This window comes from Aethalodelphis obliquidens, unplaced genomic scaffold (genome assembly GCF_003676395.1).
Source record: "Aethalodelphis obliquidens isolate GAN/ISIS:26980383/991018 unplaced genomic scaffold, ASM367639v1 scaffold45, whole genome shotgun sequence".
NCBI classification, from domain to species: Eukaryota; Metazoa; Chordata; class Mammalia; order Artiodactyla; family Delphinidae; genus Aethalodelphis; species Aethalodelphis obliquidens.
In genome coordinates, this window is record NW_020837989.1 from 9,057,878 (window position 1) to 9,078,769 (window position 20,892).

Consider the following 20,892-nt stretch of genomic DNA (forward strand, 5'->3'; position numbering starts at 1 on the left):
ACCTGCGTCCCCTGCATCGGCAGGCAGACTCTCAACCACTGCACCACCAGGGAAGCCCCAGAACTGCTTTCTAAGGTGATGCTATTATAATGCCATATTCCAGATGAGAGAACTGAGGCCCAGAGATACTAAGTGATTTGATCAAAGTTATATCCAGGATTCCACCCAAGCCCATGACCTGCTGTCCTAGACGGTTGGGTTTGTCTACTCCTGCCTTGTAAGCATGCTGGCTGTCTGCCCCTTTTTCCCACGCTCCTCTGTCTGGTCCCAAAGGCTCTTCCATTCTGCCCTCTCTTCAGGCTCAGCCCCAGGGCCTGGGCAGTGCAGGGCAAGGCTCTGGTGAGTCTCAGGTTCCTGGCTGTGGTTGAGTATACGAGGGAGGCTGCAGGGATGGTTTGGTAGGGAACAGGAGAACTGCTGCTCTGTCATAGGTCTAAACAAGATTGAGCAGGTTGATTTTAGGTCCTGAAACTCAAGTTCCTGACATGAGCTCGAACTCATGCAGCACTGGAGAGGCCTGGCCTGGGAATCTGGGTCCAGGCACAATCCCAGACTCTATATGACCCTGGGCAATGAGCTTAGCTTCGCTGAGCCTCAGCTTCCACATCTGTACAATGGGCATGAGAATATCCACTTCACAGTGTCTTCGGGAGGATTAAACGTGAGCTGCCATGGGAAGGCATTTCATAAACTACAAAGCTGCTAATGGAGGATGAGGGGATATTGTTGCCCTGTGGATTCGGGATCAGCAGTGGCCTAGTTTAGAGGCTGGGAGGAGGGAGAGGCAGGACAGATGCTGCTGAGGCACAGGTTTTTCTGGTTAGGATGTGCAAAGGGGATGGAGGGGGAGAAATAGAAAAGGGGCTCGTGAAGGTGGGCGGGACCTCTGTCAGGAGCTGCTGGGAATCCCAGAAGAGCTGCTGAGTCACTCTCCTTCTCTCTATCCTTCTTTTTTTAAAGACTTAATTACTTTTTTCTGCTTACAAAAGCAGTATATGCCCATTGTATAAAGTTCAAACAACACCAAACTACATGGTGTAGAAGATAGTTTTCCTCCTGCTCATGCTCCCCAGATGTAACTGCTGTTGACATTTTTATTTATTTATTTTTCGCTGCATTGGGTCTTCGTTGCTGTGCACGGGCTTTCTCTAGTTGTGGCGAGTGAGGGCTACTCTTCGTTGCGGTGTGCGGGCTTCTCATTGCGGTGGCTTCTCTTGTTGTGGAGCACGGGCTCTAGGCACGCAGGCTTCAGTAGTTGTGGCATGCAGTGTCAGTAGTTGTGACACACGGGCTTAGTTGCTCTGCAGCATGTGGGATCTTCCCGGACCAGGGATCGAACCTGTGTCCCCTGCATTGGCAGGCGGATTCTTAACCATTGTGCCACCAGGGAAGTCCTGTGCTGTTAACATTTTGTTGTATGTTCTTCCAGACTTTTCTTTTGATAAATACATATTTTTAAATTAAAAAAGCATTGTTCCTTGAAGATAATTAAAAGCAAGGCAGCAGTAGAGAATGTGTACTCCTTCCCACACCCCTCTCAGAACCCGCCACTATTAACAGCTTTGTAGGTCTCTCCTTGAACTTTTTTTTTTTTTTTTTTTTTGCCGTACGCGGGCCTCTCACTGTTGTGGCCTCTCCCGTTGCGGAGCACAGGCTCTGGACGCGCAGGCTCAGTGGCCATGACTCACGGGCCCAGCCGCTCCGCGGCATGTAGGATCTTCCTGGACCAGGGCACAAACCCGTGTCCCCTGCATCGGCAGGCGGACTCTCAACCACTGAGCCACCAGGGAAGCCCTCCTTGAACTTTTTAATGTGCATGTATATCCATCAGAGGGCACGAATGAGGAGGGGCAGTAATGATTATAGACACAAAAGCCAAGACTGCTAGGGTACAAGTCCCAGTCCTAACAGTTACTACTTGGGTGGCTGTGAGCAAGATTTACTTAATTTCTCTGAGCCTCATTATCTCATAATGAGATCTCATATTCCCATCTCATAAGATGGGAATAATGATAACATCTACTTCAAACTGTGATGAAGATAATTAAATGAAATAAAGCATGCAGTGGTCAGCATAATACCTCAGGGAAGATTAGCTATTGTTATAGACATACCTGAAGAGAGTCATTTTCTCCCCTATGAAATTGGGATCATACCATGCATACTGTCCTATTTGGTTTGGAGGCAGAATTATTTGGAAAGATTCGTCATAGAGACACGGAAATTTACACTGGAGACGAGAAGTCTTGCATTTAGATTCAAAGACTTGGTTGCATAAGTGTAGTATGGTAAAAACCTAGATTTCCCAAGCTGAGTCACAGCCACTTCTGTGACGTGGCTGCAGCCTGGCCTTGCATCAGTAGGTGCTGAGCTTTCAAAACGAGGGAGGTGATGGGTTTTCTGTAGCCTGAGCCTGAGGCTTCCGTTCCCTTAAATGTTTTTGCAGGCCTCACCACATATATATCCAGCTTCCTTCATGGTAACTTCTACCTTGAAATGTCTACTACTTCTCCCTCCCAGTCTCACTTCCCACCTCCCTGGAGCCCCCTTGTCCTCTGATCTTCCCAGCCTCAGTGAAGGCACCAAAGCCTGCCCATTTGCTCAAGCCAGACCCAGGAGTGGTGGGGGATGCCTTATGATGTTCCCTCCATCCTGCATCCGATCCCTCTGGAGCCCAGTGGACCTTTGCTCCCACACATACCCACCTCCCTTCACCTCCCTTCACCTCCCTCTCTTCCATCTGTCACCCTGCAGTCCCTCTGTCACCCCAGAGCTAGAACCAAGTTTTAAAGTTTACTTTGATCTTATTGGACAGCTATGGTGATGGGTTGAATGGTGGCGCATCAAAAGACATGTCCACACACTAATTCCTGGAATCTGTAAATGCGACCTCATTTGGAAAAAGAATCTTTGCAGATGTGACCAAGTTAAGGATCCTGAGATGAAGAGATTATCCTGGATCGTTTAGGTGGGCCCTGATTCAATGGTAAATGCCCTTACAAGAGACACACAGAGGAGATTTGTCAGACAGAAGAGAAGGAGACAGTGCAGGGCAGAGAGTGATGTAGCTACAAGCCAAAGAATGCTCAGAGCCACCAGGAAATGGAAGAGGCAAGGAACAAAGTCCCCCAGGATCTTTAGAGCAAACCTGGCCCTGCCAAAACCTTGCTTGCAGATTTCTGGCTTCTAGAACTATGAGATCATACATTTCGATTGTTTTAGTTCACCCAGTTTGTCATAATTTGTTATGGCAGCCATGAGAAAGTAATACAGGTAAATATACAGGTCATTCAAATGTCAAAACAATATAATATGTAAATATTAAGAAGTCTTGCTTTTCTAGGTAACCGCACTTATTAAGTTCTTCTATATTTTTCCAGGGTTTCTTTATGCAGATATAAGGAAACGTGAAAGGGGAATACACTTTGCTTCCACTCCCCACTTTGAGTGATCTTTTGAAACGTATACCTGACTGTGTCACTCACTGCACTTAGATGAGACCTAGACTCCCCACTCAGCCTGGCCCTGTGCCCTTCAACCCTGTCTCATATCCCCTCCTCCATTCCAGGCGTTAGCCTCCCTGGTCTCCTTCTGCCTCAGAGTCTTGACAGCCATCCTTGGTCCTGCCTGACCCCCCACCCCCACCCCCGATTCTTCAGTCCACACTGTCTTCCTGTCATCAGATCTCTACTCTGATGTCAACCCCCTCCAGAGGCCCTCCCTGACCTCCCAATTTAAAATAGCTCTCCAAAGCCTGCCACTTCTCATTGTACTCTCTTTCATTATCTTCCTTGAATTTATCACAATATAAAGTTAATGATGTGGCGGCTGATTCGTTGGTGTCTCTCTCCTGCTCCAGACTGTAAATTCTTGGAGCTAGGATTTGTTTAATTTACCCTTCCATTCTGGGCACCAGAAACATCACTTGGCCCATGGTAGGCCCTCTGTAAACATTTGTCGAATATATAAATTAGTACTAAAGGCCAGCCACTTTCTAGAAACTGTGACATGCACGAAAGAAAGGCCTATGAACCCTCTAGTGTAGTATGTAACATTTTGTGTGGACGTGCGCCATTGTCACAGAGATGGTTGACTGATTTTATAAGGCTCTCAGAGGAGGTCCTGGCCCCAAAGAAGGGGTCTTGATTGTGCAGGCAGGGAAACAAGCTTAAATTCAGTCTCAGAGGCCCACTGGGAGCCCCAGGCATGTTTAGCCTGGAGGAAGGGAAGGAAGCCAGGGCCACCGTTCATAAATCTCTGTGGACAGCAAAGGAACTAGGGAAAATGACAGAGCTTTCACTCCAACAAGAGAAGGGCCTCCTAACAATCCAAGGTGATCAAGGACATAGGCTGGCTGGTGAAGTGGTGAGGTCCCTGTCACTGGAGTTATGCAAGCTGCTGTGTATGCCCCTCTGTCAGAAATTGTTCTGGGATGAGCAGGCCAAGGAAACACACTGTTTTGGGATGTTGGAGTGGTAGATGGCCTGGGTCAGAGGGGACAGTCTCTAAATTAGTGGAGCTGTGGTTCCTTCCAGCTTCCCACAGATTGGAGTGCAACTGACATGCCCCTGACTGTCCCCAGACTGAGGCCACTTGGGTTCCATCCCCATATTTCAAGAAAAAGGAGCAAATCTGGACCTATTCCATCCCTGCTTGGTTGGTTTCCACTTTGCCTGCTTCCATGACCTGGAGAGGGGCTGCCTAGGTCTGAAATGCAGGGACAGGCCTGAGTCCCCTCTTCTGGCCACTGCCCTTTTACAGCAATGAGATTGGCTTGCACAGACTGCTGGCCAGGCCCGCCGGACTGCTGGAGATGTGCAATCCCCCACAGGCCAGACTGTCTTCCTCCCGGCCTCCCTCTAGCTCCCTCTTTCTTTCAGGATCACAGCAGGCCCTTTCACCTCCTTTGTCTGGATCATTGGACCACATCCTGTAGCAATATTGGGGTGCCCTTGCTGCTGTCCGCTTTGAGAGAGGCAGCTCTCAGGAGCCTGGGGAAATTCTCCCCTTGAAGCAGGAAATAGAATCTCTCTACTGATCCAAGGGTGCCAGTTCCCTCAGAGCACACCTGGAAGCAGGAGATGGTATCTCCAGCATGTTGGGATCTGTAGCAGCGTCAATCCTGCTGGATGAAGTCTCCCAGGACTTCTTCCCAGCCCAAGGCAACTGGGAATCTTCCAGGGGCTGGAGGACCAGATCGGACACTTCTCTTTTCAAGCTCGTGGGAGAGATTGTTGGCCTGAGTGCGGGGCTGGTGCTTCCTTCCTCATGTAGCTGCTTAGCAGTCTTGGGGCCCTGGACACGTGTCTAATACTTTGTTCTCTATCTGAATCTCACGAATGAGATAATATGTACAAAATAAATTCACAGTGCCAGCCACAGAGTAAGGGATCAATAAATCATAGGTGTTATTATTATTAGAATTTGAATTAGTATTGTTTAAACCTCACTGGGTTTCTGTAAAACTACGATGACAAGATGTATCTCAAAACAAGGATCAAGGACTTCCCTGGTGGCTCAGTGGTAAAGAGTCCGCCTGCCGATACAGGGGACACGGGTTCGAGCCCTGGTCCGGGAGGATCCCACATCCCCTGGAGCAGCTAGGCCCGTGTGCCACAACTGCTGAAGCCCGCGCACCTGGAGATCGTGCTCCGCAGCAAGAGAGGCCCGCACACCACAGAGAGGAGTGGCCCCCGCTCGTCGCAACTGGAGAGAGCCCGCGCACAGCAACGAAGACAAAAGGCAACTAAAAATAAATAAATAGATTAATTAATTTAAAAAACCCAAGGATCAAATGAAGTCATGGGATGAAAATTGCATTTTGAGATGCAAAATCCTATGCAAATGTGTTAGATAATGGGCACTGATAACAATCCCCCCTTACCCCTGACAAGTCCTTCAAGATAGCCTGTCCTTCCAGGTTAGGCCACAAGAGGGCACCACCTCCTTCCTGTCTGCGTCACGCTGCCTCCTTGGACACTCCCACAGGAGGCACCTGGTGCAGGACGCTCTGTCAGTAAAAGGAAGTGCAGACGGTCACTGCTGGAAGAGCCTGGGCTTCGACCTGGGGATCTGTCACCAGAGTTGTCAGGGGGTGCCAATTCCTTCTGCCCACAGGACAGAGGCCCACGGCATGCCTGGCATGTAGGGATGTATTTGAAAGTGTTACTACTTTACAGCTGTGTTCAGAAACGGTCTCAACACTGAAATTCTGGAAGAGGAGTGCAGGATCTCACACCTACGTGTGTGTGAGCGAATCATCCTCACAAGGTAGAGTTCTCTGGTTGTCTCGTTCACTGCCGTGTCCCCAGCACCAGGTGCACACAGGCACCCAGTAAAGGCTGGCAGAGGTAAATAAAGAGGACACCCCCGGGGCTTCGCTGGTGGCGTTAGTGGTTGAGAGTCCGCCTGCCGATGCAGGGGACTCGGGTTCGTGCCCTGGTCCGGGAGGATCCCACATGCCGCAGAGCGGCTAGGCCCGTGAGCCATGGCCGCTGGGCCTGCGCGTCCGGAGACTGTGCTCCGCAACGGGAGAGTCCACAGCAATGAGAGGCCCGCATACCGCAAAAAAAAAAAAAAAAAAAAGGACACCCCCTTTGCTGGACATTTGCTGTTATTCCTGTGCACCCCTCCACTCCTGGGAATCTCAAACCACAGTGTCGAACCCACCTGTGGGAGTCCGCAATAATTCCCCAGGGGTGTGAGGGAGAGTTCTAGAAGGACCTCAGTAGCACAAGGCCTGTGAGTTTCGAGGAGGCCCCAGTGTCTGGCCGGGAACTGTTCCAAAGCTGAACAAGAACGGGGTGTGTCATTGGGGCGTGGGGTGCAGTGGACGGCAGGGCGCTGGCCAGAGGAGCTCACCCTCCATCCTGCCTCTTGCACTCGTCCCTGTGGCTCCTAAGCAGTCTCGGGCCCTTGTGGGACCTTGGGCTCCTCCACAGTGCAGGGCAGGTGCGCAGGCCTTGTTTGGGGGCGCAAAGGAGAGGTGTGGGGAGGCCTTAGGCTCTGGGAATCGTAAAAGGTTGTTTGTCAGGATGTTGATTTTTTTTCCCCCTCAGAATGTAGCAGAGTTGGAGGATTGTGCCGAAGGTAGACTAATTGTGTTTAAAATGTCCCCATGTGGGGCTTCCCCGGTGGCGCAGTGGTTCAGAGTCTGTCGTCCTGCCGATGCAGGGGACACGGGTTCGTGCCCTGGTCCGGGAAGATCCCACATGCCACAGAGCGGCTGGGCCGGTGAGCCAAGGCCGCTGGGCCTGCGCGTCCGGAGCCTGTGTTCCGCAACGGGAGAGGCCGCAGCGGTGAGAGGCCCGCATACCGCAAAAAAAAAAAAAAAAAAAAAGAAATTAAAATGTCCCCATGTGTTGGGCATGATGCCTGTGGTACAGCTAATGTCGAGTTCACTCTGAAGACTGACGCCTGTGTGAAGTGTGATTTCAGACTCTGTCTTGCCTCCTCGACCTGGTCAGTCACACCTTTAGGACTGAAGGGGCGAGGCTGCCGCGTAGCCAGGCCCTGAGCGCTCCTCAGCATGTGCCTTGGTCCCGCCCTAGGGGACCTCACCTCGTGGGACTCTCTCCCTCCCCACGCTCTACAGCAGGTGTTCCCAGACACGGCCTGGCATCTTCCTTGGGCTTCTGACTGTCTTGATGTGGGTCCTGGTTGCTATCTAGCCAGCTTCTGGAAGTGTCTGGCAGTGTGAAGGCACCTGCCTTCAGTTGAGGGTTGCCTCAACTGAGGCTGTATTATGGGCTGAATTGTGTCCCCCCCAAATTCATGATGAAGTCTTAACCCCCAGTACCTCAGACTGTGACTGTATTTGGAGGTAGGGTCTTTAAAGAGATAATTAATGTTAAATGAGGTCATATGCATGGGCTTTAATTTAACCAATAGGACTTGTGTCCTTATAAGAAGAGATTAAGACACTGACATGTACAGAGTGAAGACACAGGGAGAACACAGCCATCTACAAAACAAAGAGAATGGCCTCAGAAGAAACCAACCCTGCTGACACCTTGATCTTAGACCTCCAGCCTCTAGAACTATGATAAAATAACATTCTATTGTTTAAGCCACTCAGTCTGTGGTACTTTGTTACAGCTGCCCTAGTAAACTAATACAGGCTTATGTTCTCTCCCTGCTGTCACCTCCTTCCGCCTCCCCTCATGTTCCCAGGAAGACACAGGACACAAGCCAAGGGTCCAGCATTTTATTATAGTCACAGAGCACAGGAGGGACTGCTTGGGTCTCACTGAAGGCTTGTTTTACCTTCTCCCCCAGGGGAAGCCACGGGAGGTAGCCCCACCTGCCAGGCCAGGCCAAAAGGGAGAGAGGGGGCAAGGGCAGGTGGTAAGCATAAACACAGACTTGATTTGACTCAGCCTCACAACTTGTTAGCTGTGTGATCTTAGGCAAGTGTCTTAACCTCTCTGTGCCTTGGCTGCCTCATCTGTGAAACGGAGTATGTGATACAACCTACCTCATTGGGTTGTTGTGAGGATTGAATGAGACAGTGCCTGTGAAAGCATTTAGCACAGGGCCCGGTAAGTTGTAAATATTCGTGAGAGGAAGCTATTATTATCATTAGGAGCAAATCAGATTTCTTCATGGTCAGTCCAGCTCCAGTCTCTGAGGATAAGGGGGAGGGAGATCTCATATTTTATAAATGTCTTCAATGTGGCCTGTTAGAGAGACAGCCTGAGACGTGTGGGAGCCACCTGGTCCCTGGGAGCACGGCAAGCAGACCCCAAAGCGAGGCTCCTGGGGCCACGACACCTCCTGTCTCTACCAACTCCATGAAAAGCACTAGGAAGAGTTTGTGAAAAGTTCTAGTGTTGCACCTGGACCACTTCAGGTCTCTGGGATTCAGTCAGCTAGCATTTTCTCTGTCTATTCAGATTGTCTTACTTTTATTTTTTATTTTTGCAGTTTTTACTTTTGGCTGAGGAATTGCCACAAGCCACTGAACTTGGAATCAATCCTGGCTCTGCCTTATGCTATGTGAGTGACTGTGGGCTGGTCACTTGACCTCTCTGAACCTCAGGAGCTTTGAGACGAAGGTGATGCGAGTTAAAGTAGATTGTAAGTGATGGTCATTGGCAAAAGGCATCTGTGTGTGTGTGTGTGTGTGTGTGTGTGTGTGTGTGTGTGTGTGTGTAGAGGCGAGCCTCAGTGTTCCTGAAGCAGGTTGAGAGAGGCATCACCACAAGAGGGCACTCTGAGCTTTTTTGTCTTCTCTACCTTAATGAAAAATTTAAAAATTTTTCTGTGGCTGCATTACAAATCGAACTAAAACTTAATAGTTTTTTTTGTTTTTAGTTTAGCTAACTGATTTAGCAAACTTTTAAAATAAATTCACGTACATTTATTCATTTATCAATAATGCTGATTCGATAGTGCGACCCCTATTGCTTGGCACGCGGGGAAGTGGGGTGGGGGTGCGGTTGAGGCAGAAAGAAACACATGCTTTATGGTGTCCTGGTTCAACTACTGCTCAACTGAGTGCCTGGACAAAGTTCCCAAGAGCAGGACAGTGGTGAAGTTCCCATTCCAGCCTCACAGGATGTTACGAAATGGACAAAATGGAAAGAAAAGCAACTTAAAGGTCAAGAACACAGTTCTCAAGCCCTCTTACCTCTAGTGCATGGCCTTCCACTTGACCTCATGACGTGCTTGAGCCCAAGCCCTGCAGGGGCAACTCTGGGTGGGAAGGAGACGCATCCAGCTGTTAAACCATGACCTCAAGAACAGTATTTCCAGGAATCCCCATCTTAGCATCTAAGGGATTCCTGGGAAAACTGGACCGTGAGGACAAGGTGAGAGAGTGGCCTTCAGCACCAAGGCTCTGGCATGTCCCTAAGGACCAGCTGGCGTTTTCTTCTGCATCCGGCCCCATCTGCAGAAGCCAGGGCGGCTGCTGTGTCTCGCGGGATGTGGATGATTGCTCCAGGGGGAGAGTAGTGACTGGAACTTCAGTTGCCCCGGAAAGTACCTTCCCTGTAGTCAAAGGCCATGTTGTCAACCAGAAACCATCTGGTAACACCCCACTCCCCCCTTCGACTGCCATGGATCATGTGTATTCCTTAGTCTCCAGCCAGAGGGAGGGTTTTACTCTAAACCAACTGGGCGGATCCAGTTCCCAGTCTCTGTTTGGCAACTTCTTTGTTGGTGACCCTCAGCAAATCACTTAACCTCAGCCTTCCCCAACTGTAAAATGCTATGGTATAGGACCTACTGGATAAGGTGAGATAAATACAACTATGGTGGCTGGGGGCGGGGAGGAGAAGAGGAAGGAAATCTACAGGATTAATGGAAAACGTCTTGGTCTGTCTTTGCTAAAAGTGACCCAAGATGTAAGGACAAGACCACATGCAGTGGGTAAGAACATGGATCTGAAGGCAGACAGATTAGGTTACAAGCCCAGCTCAACATAGTCAGTGTGTGACCTTGGGCCAGTTGCTTAACTGAGCCTTGGTTTTCTTATCTGGAAAATGGGTTAATAACATTTACCTCCCAAGCTTGTTGGGAGGTTAAATAAAATTGTGCTTAGCCCAGTGATTTTCCTCTGCTGTTTCTTGCTTGTCTGAAGCCACTGAGAGGGGTCAGATATTTGGGAGATGCCTGGACTAACTTAGGCAACACCTCAAAGAGTGAAGAGCCTGACTCAAAGCCCAGGACTTTTGTCTTTAAGGCTGAAAGCGTTTTTAGGAATTGTCCAGTTCACAAATGATGAAGGGTTTCAGCTTCGAATCATAAACAGTAGCTCTCCAGAACTTAGTGCTGAGAAGGATTCTGAAGCTGTACCTGAATGCTTCAAGAAAGGATGCCTTAGAGTTGGGGGAAGGGATAGTTAGGGAGTTTGGGATTGACATGTACACACTTCTGTATTTAAAATGGATAACCAACAAAGACTTACTGTATAACACAGGGAACTCTGCTCAATATTATGTAACAACCTAAATGGGAAAAGAATTTGAAAAAGAATAGGTACATGTATGTGTATAACTGAATCACTTTGCTGTACACCTGAAACTATCACAACATTATTAATCAGCTATACTCCAATATAAGATAAAAAGTTTTACAAAATTACAAAAGAAAAGGAAAAAAGGAAAAAGAAAGGATGCCTCGACTGATTAGCAGTGTCTGTCATGGGCTCAGAAAGCGAAAGCAGAGTCAGGGTGCTGGGTAATGGCCACCACTGAGTGCTCCAACACCTCACTTTACAGATGGACAAACTGGGGTGCACAGAAGATTCAGGCCTTGCCCAGAATCATGAAGCAGATAGTGGCACAGGTAGGACTTGAGTCCAGCAACTTCCTCAGCTGACCATACGGAGAGTGGAAACATTCCCGTCCTTCCTGGTGCCCGCAAGCACCACTACCACTTACCACGTCCAGGCAACGGCCGCAGAACAACTTCTCCCTTCCCGAGCTACAGTGCTTCATCTCAGACTCCCAACTGACCAGAGATGCAGCACTGCACCTCAGGCTGGGAGACAGGGTGCCACGCTGCTCTGCACCAGGGGCTGATGGCAGGGAGTCCACCCTAGACAGGAGAAGGGGCATTAGAGGGGCCTCAGCTCCACCATCCAGCTATTGCCCCAGAGGCTGCTGTAACTACCACAGATGTGTTTCCTGTCCTCAGCCTGGCGTTTGAGCCCTCTGGGACCAAACCTCAACCTTCCTTTTCTTTTCTTTTTAAACAGTTTTATTGAAATATAATTCACCTATTTAAATTGCACAATGAAGTGGTTTATAATACATTCACAAAGTGGTGTAACCATTGCCACAATCGATTTCAGAACGTTTCATCATTCCAAAAGAACCCTCTTACCATTTAGCCCCTCCTACCCACCTCCCATCACCCCGAGCCCCCGGGCAGGTCTGTCTCTACAGAGCTGCTAATCTAGGCATTTCAGTAAATGGAGCCATCCAACATAATGTTCTACCTTTTGACCCCATACCCCACATTTATGCTTGGTGCACCCCAGCCAAACGGCACATTCATGGTACTTTATACCATCAAACATTTGTCTTAGCTTCCTACCTGGCCTCCTTGCTTCTACTCCCACCGACTTCCCAACCAACCATCCCAGCCATCCTCCTAGAGTGATTTCTCAAAATGCAAATATGCCCGTATCTCTCCTAGGCTTAAAATGCTAAAAACACTCCCACTGCCCTCTGGCTAAATTCTGAAACCCTCACAAAAGGCTACAAGGCCTGACCCATCTGGCCCAGCTGGCCACTTCCTCTTGGGCCTCTGCCCCCCTTTTTCCATTCCTCCGAGGAGCCCTGTGCCTACCACTTCGGGGCCCCCAGCTACCATGCTGCTCCCTCTTGCGCCCCTGCCCGTCTCCTCCTGGTGGAAGAGGAGACCAAACGGCTACTTCTTGTGGGAAGCCCTCTCTGACTTTCTCAGACATCAGGACACCCTGGTCCATGTCCTCACACATCTTCTGCCCTCTTTCTGCCCTCTTTCTCTTTCTAATCCTTTACCATACTTGTGATGGTAGATCCTCATATGCGTTGTAAGAGTGGCTGAATCGTATTCTTCAACCTCATTCTCTCCAGTGTCAGAGCTCTTTGCATCTGGGTCTGACTGGGTTAGATCTCCAGTTCCCTAAGGACAGCACCCACATTTGTTAATGGCGAGGATCCCTGCGCCTCATGGAGGCCTTTGTACGTGATGATGGGTCCCAGGGAATGCCACTTAGTGGACGATTGAATGACTGTATAGATAATTCATTTTCCTCTCAAGACCTGGCTTGGGTGGGAACCTCTGAGTGAGCAGGCTGAGCCTCGCCTCCATTTCTTCTGCCCCGCCAAGATCTCAGGGCACCCCCAGAGGACCCGCCTGCATTGCTGATGCCCACTGGGGTGGCCTTGGTGCCGGATGTCTGAAGGGTGAAGGGAACCAGCAGCCTTTTCTCAGGGGTGGGAGAGAGCAGGAAAACACACACGCCTCCTTCGAGTAATAGTCTCGTATGCCTCTGGCAGAAGTCTGAAAGCAGGCCCTGATCTGCAGAGTGTTTTCCTCTGGTCTGCCCCTTGGGGCAAGTCAGGCCTGCTGGCCTGCTGAGTGGGACAGCCCCTTCCTCAGGTATTCCCACCCAAAGAGCTGCCTCGCTCTAATGTGGAATTCTCATGGAGGAACTCGTTCCAAACTGCGTTTGGCTGGGGAGTGATTCCAACATCAGGATCCAGCTTGGGGGTCCTGAACGGCCCACAGCCCGTCTACTCCACTCTCAGACGGCTCCCACTAGCTCTTGGAGAGGAAACGCTCGCCCTGGCCAACGTGGAGATTTCAGTAAGAAGCCAGGGAGGGTCGTCCCGAAAAAGTGATCATTTGCTGCTGGGAAGCAAGCTGATTAGGCCAGACCCCTGCATTCCTTTGTGCCGGACTGTTTCCTAAGCTCTTTCACCTGACCACCTTTGGCTTCCGAATGCAGCACAGAGAGTGGGCGATTTTGTGGCCTGAGCACTAACTTTGTTTCTTGTTTTTTTTAATACATTTATTTATTTTATTTTTATTTATTTTTGGCTGTGCTGGGTCTTCGTTGCTGCGTGCGGGCTTTCTCTAGTTGCGGCTAGCAGGGGCTACTCTTCGTTGCGGTGTGCGGGCTTCTCATTGCGGTGGCTTCTCGTTGCGGAGCACGGGCTCTAGGTGCGCAGGCTTCAGTAGCTGTGGCACGTGGGCTCAGTAGTTGTGGCGCACAGCCTTAGTTGCTCTGCGGCATGTGGGATCTTCCCGGACCAGGTCTCGAACCCGTGTCCCCTGCATTGGCAGGCGGATTCTTAACCACTGCGCTACCAGGGAAGCCCCTGGGCACTAACTCTGGAAGACACAGTGACTCAGGCTATTCCCTGTGTTTGCTTCCAGTCCTTCTGTTTCCCAGGGGGAGAGAGCCTCAGTTTGGTGCTATCCTGTCTCTGACACTTTTCTGGCTCTTGTTTATCTCCCTCAGGCCCAGGGGCTTGCAAGCTATGTACCAGAGGAGAGAGTAAGAACGCTGTTGCATTTTTACTGTCTCTATTCTTACCTTTATTATCTCCTAATTATGGACAGTATTTTAGTTTCCCATTTATATTTAGGTATTAAAAATGACTCTTCTTAAATTTTAAAATATTTTGATTGTTGGCAGATGTGGCCAAAATTAAAAAGGGGGCATCTGAGTGCCTGCCGTTTGAAAAACTATCCCATCACATTTAATCTGCAGAGCAGCCATGCAGTGGTCAGGGGACCCTTATCACCACCACATGGAGGGCCAGGAAGGGGAGGAGACGGTTCCCGGGTCACAGACTGGCTTGAACCAGGGGAATTGGCGGCTATTTCCAGCACACCCCATTGGGCTCAGAATATTGCCACAAAGATAGCAGCTCTCCTGGGTGTAGAAACAGGAAGTGGATGGGAGGCAGTCCCACGCTCCTGTGGGAAACTCTGACACAGGGACAGAGGTTGAGACCTTTGACCAGGGGAAGGTATTTGCCTCTATATCCTCTATGGCTATAGGCTGTCTAGTTCTGTTTCCTTTGTCTCTAGAAAAATCATAGTGATGCTGATGGTAATAAGAACGGTCATTTCTTGAGTGTTTTAATTGTGCTAATCCCCGTGCATCCCCAAGGCACCATGGGAAAGGGATTTTCCAAGGGCATGGAACTAGGAGCCCAGCTGGGATTCCTATCAGAACAGCTGCCTCAGGACCGTAATTTTTAACCTCCATGCTCCATGTCTCATCCCCTGACCAATTTACCAATTCATCAGCGTTGGGGACAGGATGTAACCATTTCACCTGTCCGTTCAGCAAACCAAATGCATCTTCTACGTGCCGAGGGGAGACAGGCCTGAATCTGATGTGGTCCTTACCCTGGAGGAGCTTGGTCAGTGGAAGGAAATTGCCCTTGGCAAGTTGAATAGGGGACAGACCCAAGTGGCATAAGAGAGAGCCCAGAAAGGACTGCTGAGGGCTTAGGTTCCTCCTCCCTGGGTGAACTGGGAGGGCTTCCTGGAGGAGGAGGTTCTGCCACTGGGCTGGGAGGAGGACAGAGGTCCAGGAAAGGTGTCCTTCTGCTGACTCTCTGGCCCCAGGAACTCTTCCCTTGAGTCTTGCCTACTTGCTGAGAGGCAGACAGAGCTGGCTTTTCTCCTTCAGATGATGTCTCACTGAGAAGGGGGTTCATAGCTCTCCTGTTCCACTTACCCCACGAGAGGCTCCTTCTTGCTCTGGGTCCCCAGTCAGGAGATGGGTCCCACTTGGGACACCCAAGTGGTGTGATCCCTTATCACAAACGCTTCTCTCTGTTGCCCTGTTTCCCCTTCTGTCAAAGGAGGCAGTTGAACAGGTGGCCTCACAATCTTACCTGGCAGAATCTTACCTGGTGCTACCTGTCCACAGCCAGGGGTGCTGCTCCCGGATGATGGACTGGTTTTTCCTCCCTGTTCCCCACTGTGTTCAGGAAATGTCGCTTGGCCTGAGGGGGAACCTCTGTCTTCTGTCTGGAAGCTCTCGGGAGGCTGGGAAGGAGAAAATAAACAGTGGCTGTCTGGATTTTCTCGCCAGGCCTGAGCCAGGAGACCTTCCTGGCTCCTTCCCTTATATGGCCAGGCTGCTCTGGGCTGGGAGTCTGCCACTGCGTGTCCCCACCATCCACTGTCACTGAGGGCTGGGGGCCACCGCTGGTCACCTGGGACTCTGGTGCTGCAGAGGCTTGGGCAGGGCTGAAGGTGGAGGGTGGGACCCAGGACACGTCCCTGTGGTTGCCTGCACAAACTGGCCAACTGTCATGGCCTCTGGGCTGCTTGGGGTGAGGCAGGTGGGGAGGATTTCTATTGGGATAAGTGGGGAAGGGGGTAGGAGAAAGGGATCCATCGGGTCTTGACTTAACCCCCAACTCACAAGTGACCCTGGCCAAGCTCTTTCCCTCTCCAGGCCCCTGTTTCTCCCTGTGTCAGTTAAGGGTAGGGAAAACACAAATTAATCCTCACAGTCAGACCCATGAGGTGGGAGCTTTTGTATTCCCATTTTACAGATGGGAAAACAGGCTTCAAGAGGTTAATTGGACCACAGCTATCCAGCTAAAAAGGGAGCAAGGCAGGATTTGAACTTGGGGCTGTCTGACTTTAGGGTCTGTGTTCTGAATGGGCTGATTGCTAAGGCTCCTCTTAGTAATAATATTCAATAACTCACATATACCATATGGAAAAGGGATTCTGCTGGAGATGCTCCCCTGGAAGACCAGGGGGCCCCAGTGCCCAATGACCCAGCCCAAAGGTGACTGTTCTGTTAAGCAATGTGGGCAGATGCTGTAAGTCATTCAGTTCGGTGTCCCCAGCACCCCGCATAGGGCCTGGTGCAGACTCAGGGCTCAGGAAAGGGGAGCTGTGGGATCACTGAATGAATGAACCTCAGTAGTCACCTCTGTACTATGGGCACAATCTCCTAACTCCAGGCACATTCGGAGGATTAAACAAAACAATGGATGAGAAAGCACAGAGACACCACCTTTACATGATGGTGTTGTCTTTCTGTTCACAAATTCCTTCTTCCCTCTAAAGTGCCCACCTGTGTCTCAGCCCCAGGCCGTTGCCTCCTGAGCTGACCAGTTCCCGCTCAGCCCAGCTGAGTGTTGGGGGGTAGATCTGCTCGGAGCCTGGGCTCTGGGCTCTGGCAGCAGTGACCGTGGGAGAGGCTGCCGGAGGGGAGGGAGGGAGGGAAGGTGGGGCTGGTTTGCTGGGAACAGCTCAGAAGTGAGCCTTGCATAAGCACGAACATCCTGTGTGCTCTTGAGCTAGCCCTGGAACCTCCCTCAGCCCATCCATCATCATGGCATTCTCTCGGACCCCAGCCCCCTTCCTGGGGCCCAGGGGCGGGGGAAGGGGGCTGAGGAGGGCCTGTCAGCGTGGCCGAGAGACCGCAGCTGGCAGCTCTGCAGGCCTGCTCAGTGTTGGAGCCCGACAGCGCGGGGGGGAGGTGGCGCCTACCGCCCTCCTAATGCAATTTGTTTGGACCCAGTCTCCAAGGCTCATTTGCTAGTGAATGAGGGCCAGGTGTGTGCGCTGTGCCGGGGCGCACGTTTGCACACACGTGTGGGGTGTGCAGAGGTTAACAGGTGTGCTGTGTTATATAAGCAGCCTGGGCTGCGCCCGCTGTCTTTGGCGTGTCAGCTCCTTGTCCGAGTCCTGCCTCCTCTGCTCACTTCCAAATCTTCCTCCTCTTTTTCCATCCTCCGGAGATCTGGTGCCAGAATCCCCCTCTGCCCGTGACTGTCTGTATGACTCTGAGTGGAACTCCTTCACTTCCCTGGGCCTCAGTTTCGCCACCTGTCTTATGGAGCTGGTCCCTCACCCTGCCCGCTCCACGAACAGCTGGTAAGTGTGGGAAGAATATGATGGACGGTAAAAACAACTGCTCACGGTTTCTAGAGCTTCACCGTATTCCAAGCACTGTGCGTCCAAGCACACGCCTGACGCTCTCAAAGCCCCGAGGGCTGGTTCTGTTTTCAGAGGCTGACACAGCCCCAGGTCACCCTGCTTCTAGAATCCGACCCCATTTATTCCTTTCCAGGGAAAATGACCACCATCCTCCACAGCTCCCCCAAGTCTTTTGTTCTCGGGAGCACGCAGGCTTTGCGTTGCTGGTTTGTAGGGAGCAGGGCGTGAGGTGGATTCTTGGCTCCTGGTGGGTTTTCCCTTCTTTGGTTCCATTTCTTTTCACCTACGATCCCGACGCAACAGCCCTGACTTGCCGGCACCCTGTCAATCAGCAGGGTCTTCCTTTAACCCTTCCCATTCTGAGGCCTGGTTTCTTGGTCATCCTGAGGGCTGGGATGGGGAATTTATCGCTGGCGGGGTGGGGAGGGTGGGGTGTCGGTGCCCATGAGTGGAGGTGGGGTGGCACTCACGGGTCTGTGTCCAGGGCCCCTGCCGCCTACCCTCCTCAGGTCTTCAGGAGGCCCCACTCTGGGGTGTTTGCTCCTTCAGCGTCAGGGTTGCAGGGGTGGCCCCCCACCAGCCAGTGCCCTTGCCTGAAAGGAACAAGGATACCCCTTATCAGAGGACGCTGGGGTGCCCTTTGGCCAGAGCCCGGGCCTTTGTTGGTCCTGACTGGGCTGCCGGGCTCCTGGCTTTGAGGATGAGCCTGGGCTGTTGCTGGGTCCTTAGAAGCTCAGGCTGAGGCTGTTGAGATTTTCCAGGCCTCAGAGAGTCTGTCCTTCAGCCGCTAGGCTGCCATTATCTCTGCTATGCTTACCTGGCTTTCAGAGAGGGTCTTCTGAGGAGCTCTAGGCTCCAAGAGCAAGAGGGGTCACCTTCCCTTTCCAGCGCATCAAGACCCCATCAGCAAAAGAATGGGTCTGGAAGGAAATTGCCGAGAGGCCCCGCTGACCGTTGGCCCCCACCTCTAGCCTCGCACGTGGAAAAGGAGCCATTTAGGGGTAGGTGGAAATCCGGGGTGCACACAGTGGCCAAGACTGAAGGGACAGCCCTGGGGCCACCTGTGACCACTTCCAGCTGCACGAGGCTTTCAGCCTGCAAAATGCTCCCTCCCGTAACTTAAGGCACACTCAAAACCACTGCCAGAGATAGGAATGGCTTCCTTGCTTACTGAGGCTCAAAGAGGCTCTGCGACGCACCCCGGTCAACCCCTGCTGAGTGTCAGAGGCCAGCTTGAACCTTGGGCTGTTCACGCTCAATCCAGCTGTCTCCTGAGCTCGGGCAGCAGTCGGCTGGATGACCACAAAACGGAGCTCACGTCGTCACAGACATCACAAAAACCCCTGTTCCCTCTCCTGGCCTTGCTCATTTCCAAGAAATACGAGGGGCTGGGGAGAGGCCACATCTGGGAACCAGATGGCACTACCGTGGGAGATGGCTGAGGTCGGGGCCCCATGCAAGCACACCCACCCACACCTACGCTGGTTTTTTCTGGAGGGGCTTCTTTGCCCACAGCTCCCCTTCCTCAGCTCTCTCACCCTTGTGCATGTCCTATAGCTTCTGTTCTCCTTGGGCTCCAGGGCCCTAGGGTTTCCAGCATATGTTTGGGAAGAACTGAGAAGACACCCGCCCTGGAGTCCAGCAGACATGTGTTTGAATCTCCCCCCTTGCACTTTCTAGCTGTGTGATCTTCAGCTGGTGGCTTCACCTCTCTGAACCTTCGCTTGTTTGTGAAGGTCAAACGAGGTAGATGTCAAGTGCAAGCACAGTTGCTGCACATTGTAAGTCCACAGTAAGTGGCTGCAGCTTCCATTATGAGCACGGGGCTGGGCCCACAGCAAAAGGCACAGGCATGGGAGCACGAGAAGCAGGAAGGATGAGGGCAAAGGTCCGAAGAGGCATCTAGGGAAGATGTGGAAGCTGGGGTGGGAGCTGCCGTGTGGGGCCCCTTTCCATGCCCCCTCCGTTGTGCGGCTCCTCTGGGTCTCCATTCCCAGAGCGCCCTCCCACCCCCTTGACAGCCCAGCTGAGTTCACCAGCCTCACACGCTCCCCACTTCCTCCCCAGGGAAGGTCGCTGCTGGGGACTTTCGAGCAAGCTCTGGGAACACAGTCTGAGGCTGTCACAAGATGATGCAGGAGGAAGGGAAGAGAGGGAGAGAAAAGGGGCCTAGACCCCGGCAGCGACCTACAGTTCCTACAATTCCAAGCCCAGCCTCGAGCAGCTTGGTATCTGGGAGGGTGGGGGTTAGAGACCAGGATCCCCAAGACTCCCCATCACCCTGACCTTCCAATGTGAACAGACTGGGATAACAGTGACAGTGGTAACAGCTCCCAGCTACCCAGCTTACACCGGGACATGCCGTAATCCTACCAATGGCCAATACATGTTACAGCTAACACGCTGGATGCCTCCGATGTGCTCCACACTTGCTAAGTGCTTCTTTTACACGGGGTTTCTTATTTTATCCTCACAGTCACTTGTGAGTTAGGAACCACTCTTAACCCTGTTTTGCAGATGAGGAAACCGAGGCTCTCAGGAGTTACAGCAGTCCCTCAGGGTCACTTAGTTCGTGCCTGTGGGGATCACGATTGGCTCCGGGCAGCCCAGCATGCATTTTTCAGGCTCCCCTGTAGGACCAGACTATTTATGGCACCCTTTTTGCAGAGCGACAGCCGGAGTCAGCATCTCATGACATTCTGTCAAGTGTGTATTATGGAAAGCGGCTTTATGGAAAGGGAGCTGTGAGTAGGGAGAGCATTTTCAGTGTAAGCGGAGGCTGTGTGCACCCTGGCAATGGGCGTCCCCGGAAACAAGGGACTTCTCACAGCATTTCTCCCTTGTATGCTGTCTGTTTGAAGAAACTATCATGATAAAGGAGTTAGTTTTCCCTTCTGTCCTGTCCACTTTGCAAAGAACTGAGACCCCCAGGGTTCCAGTTTGCTGGGCTGGGTGATGCTTTCTGGGTAATGCAAATGTTGGTTTCTTCTGGAAGGTGTTGGATGGAAGAGCAGCAGGTTAGGGACCAGGTCTCCTGTAGGCATGCTGTGTGACTGTAGACAAGTGCCTTCCCCTCTCTGGGCCTCACCATGATGTGGTGGAGAGAAGACTGGACTCCATGGTGTCCACAGTCTCAGATAAAGGGGGATGGTTTGACTCCATCCCATCCCCCTGCATGAAGGAATGCATAGCTCTCCATGGAGTGAAAGGCACCGGGCATCAAGGGTTAAGGCTGGAGCTCCCCTGCTGCCTCTCACTCCCCTTGTTCCCATCTCACCCTCACTGCCCAGCCCAAGGCAGGCCCCAGGGACCCACACCTTGGGATTTTGTGCAGCAGGACATGCAGTCTCAGAGCATTAGTGCTGAAGGCACCCTAGTTGCGTTCCCATTGTTCGGATGAGGAAACTGAGACACGGAGAGGAGAGGCAACAAGCTCAAAGTGATGCAGCTGGTCAGAGGCCCAGC

At 51.6% G+C, this 20,892-nt stretch overlaps 1 protein-coding gene across 10 annotated transcripts in view; it reads left to right on the plus strand.

Annotated features, from left to right (window-relative positions):
• The first annotated feature begins 28 nt into the window (after positions 1-28).
• IL17B (interleukin 17B) overlaps positions 29-20,892 on the plus strand; it is a 53,451-nt gene continuing 32,587 nt past the window's right edge. For 5 of the 10 annotated variants that reach the window (XM_027081651.1, XM_027081652.1, XM_027081653.1 and 2 more), the window contains exon 1: positions 17,232-17,364. The gene's annotated coding sequence lies outside the window, so the exon portion shown is untranslated. Of the gene's footprint in view, positions 76-2,815; positions 3,274-5,916; positions 6,351-8,925; positions 9,079-17,231; positions 17,365-20,892 lie in introns of those variants that run through there. The other 5 variants (XM_027081648.1, XM_027081649.1, XR_003427742.1 and 2 more) reach the window with 5 other exon arrangements.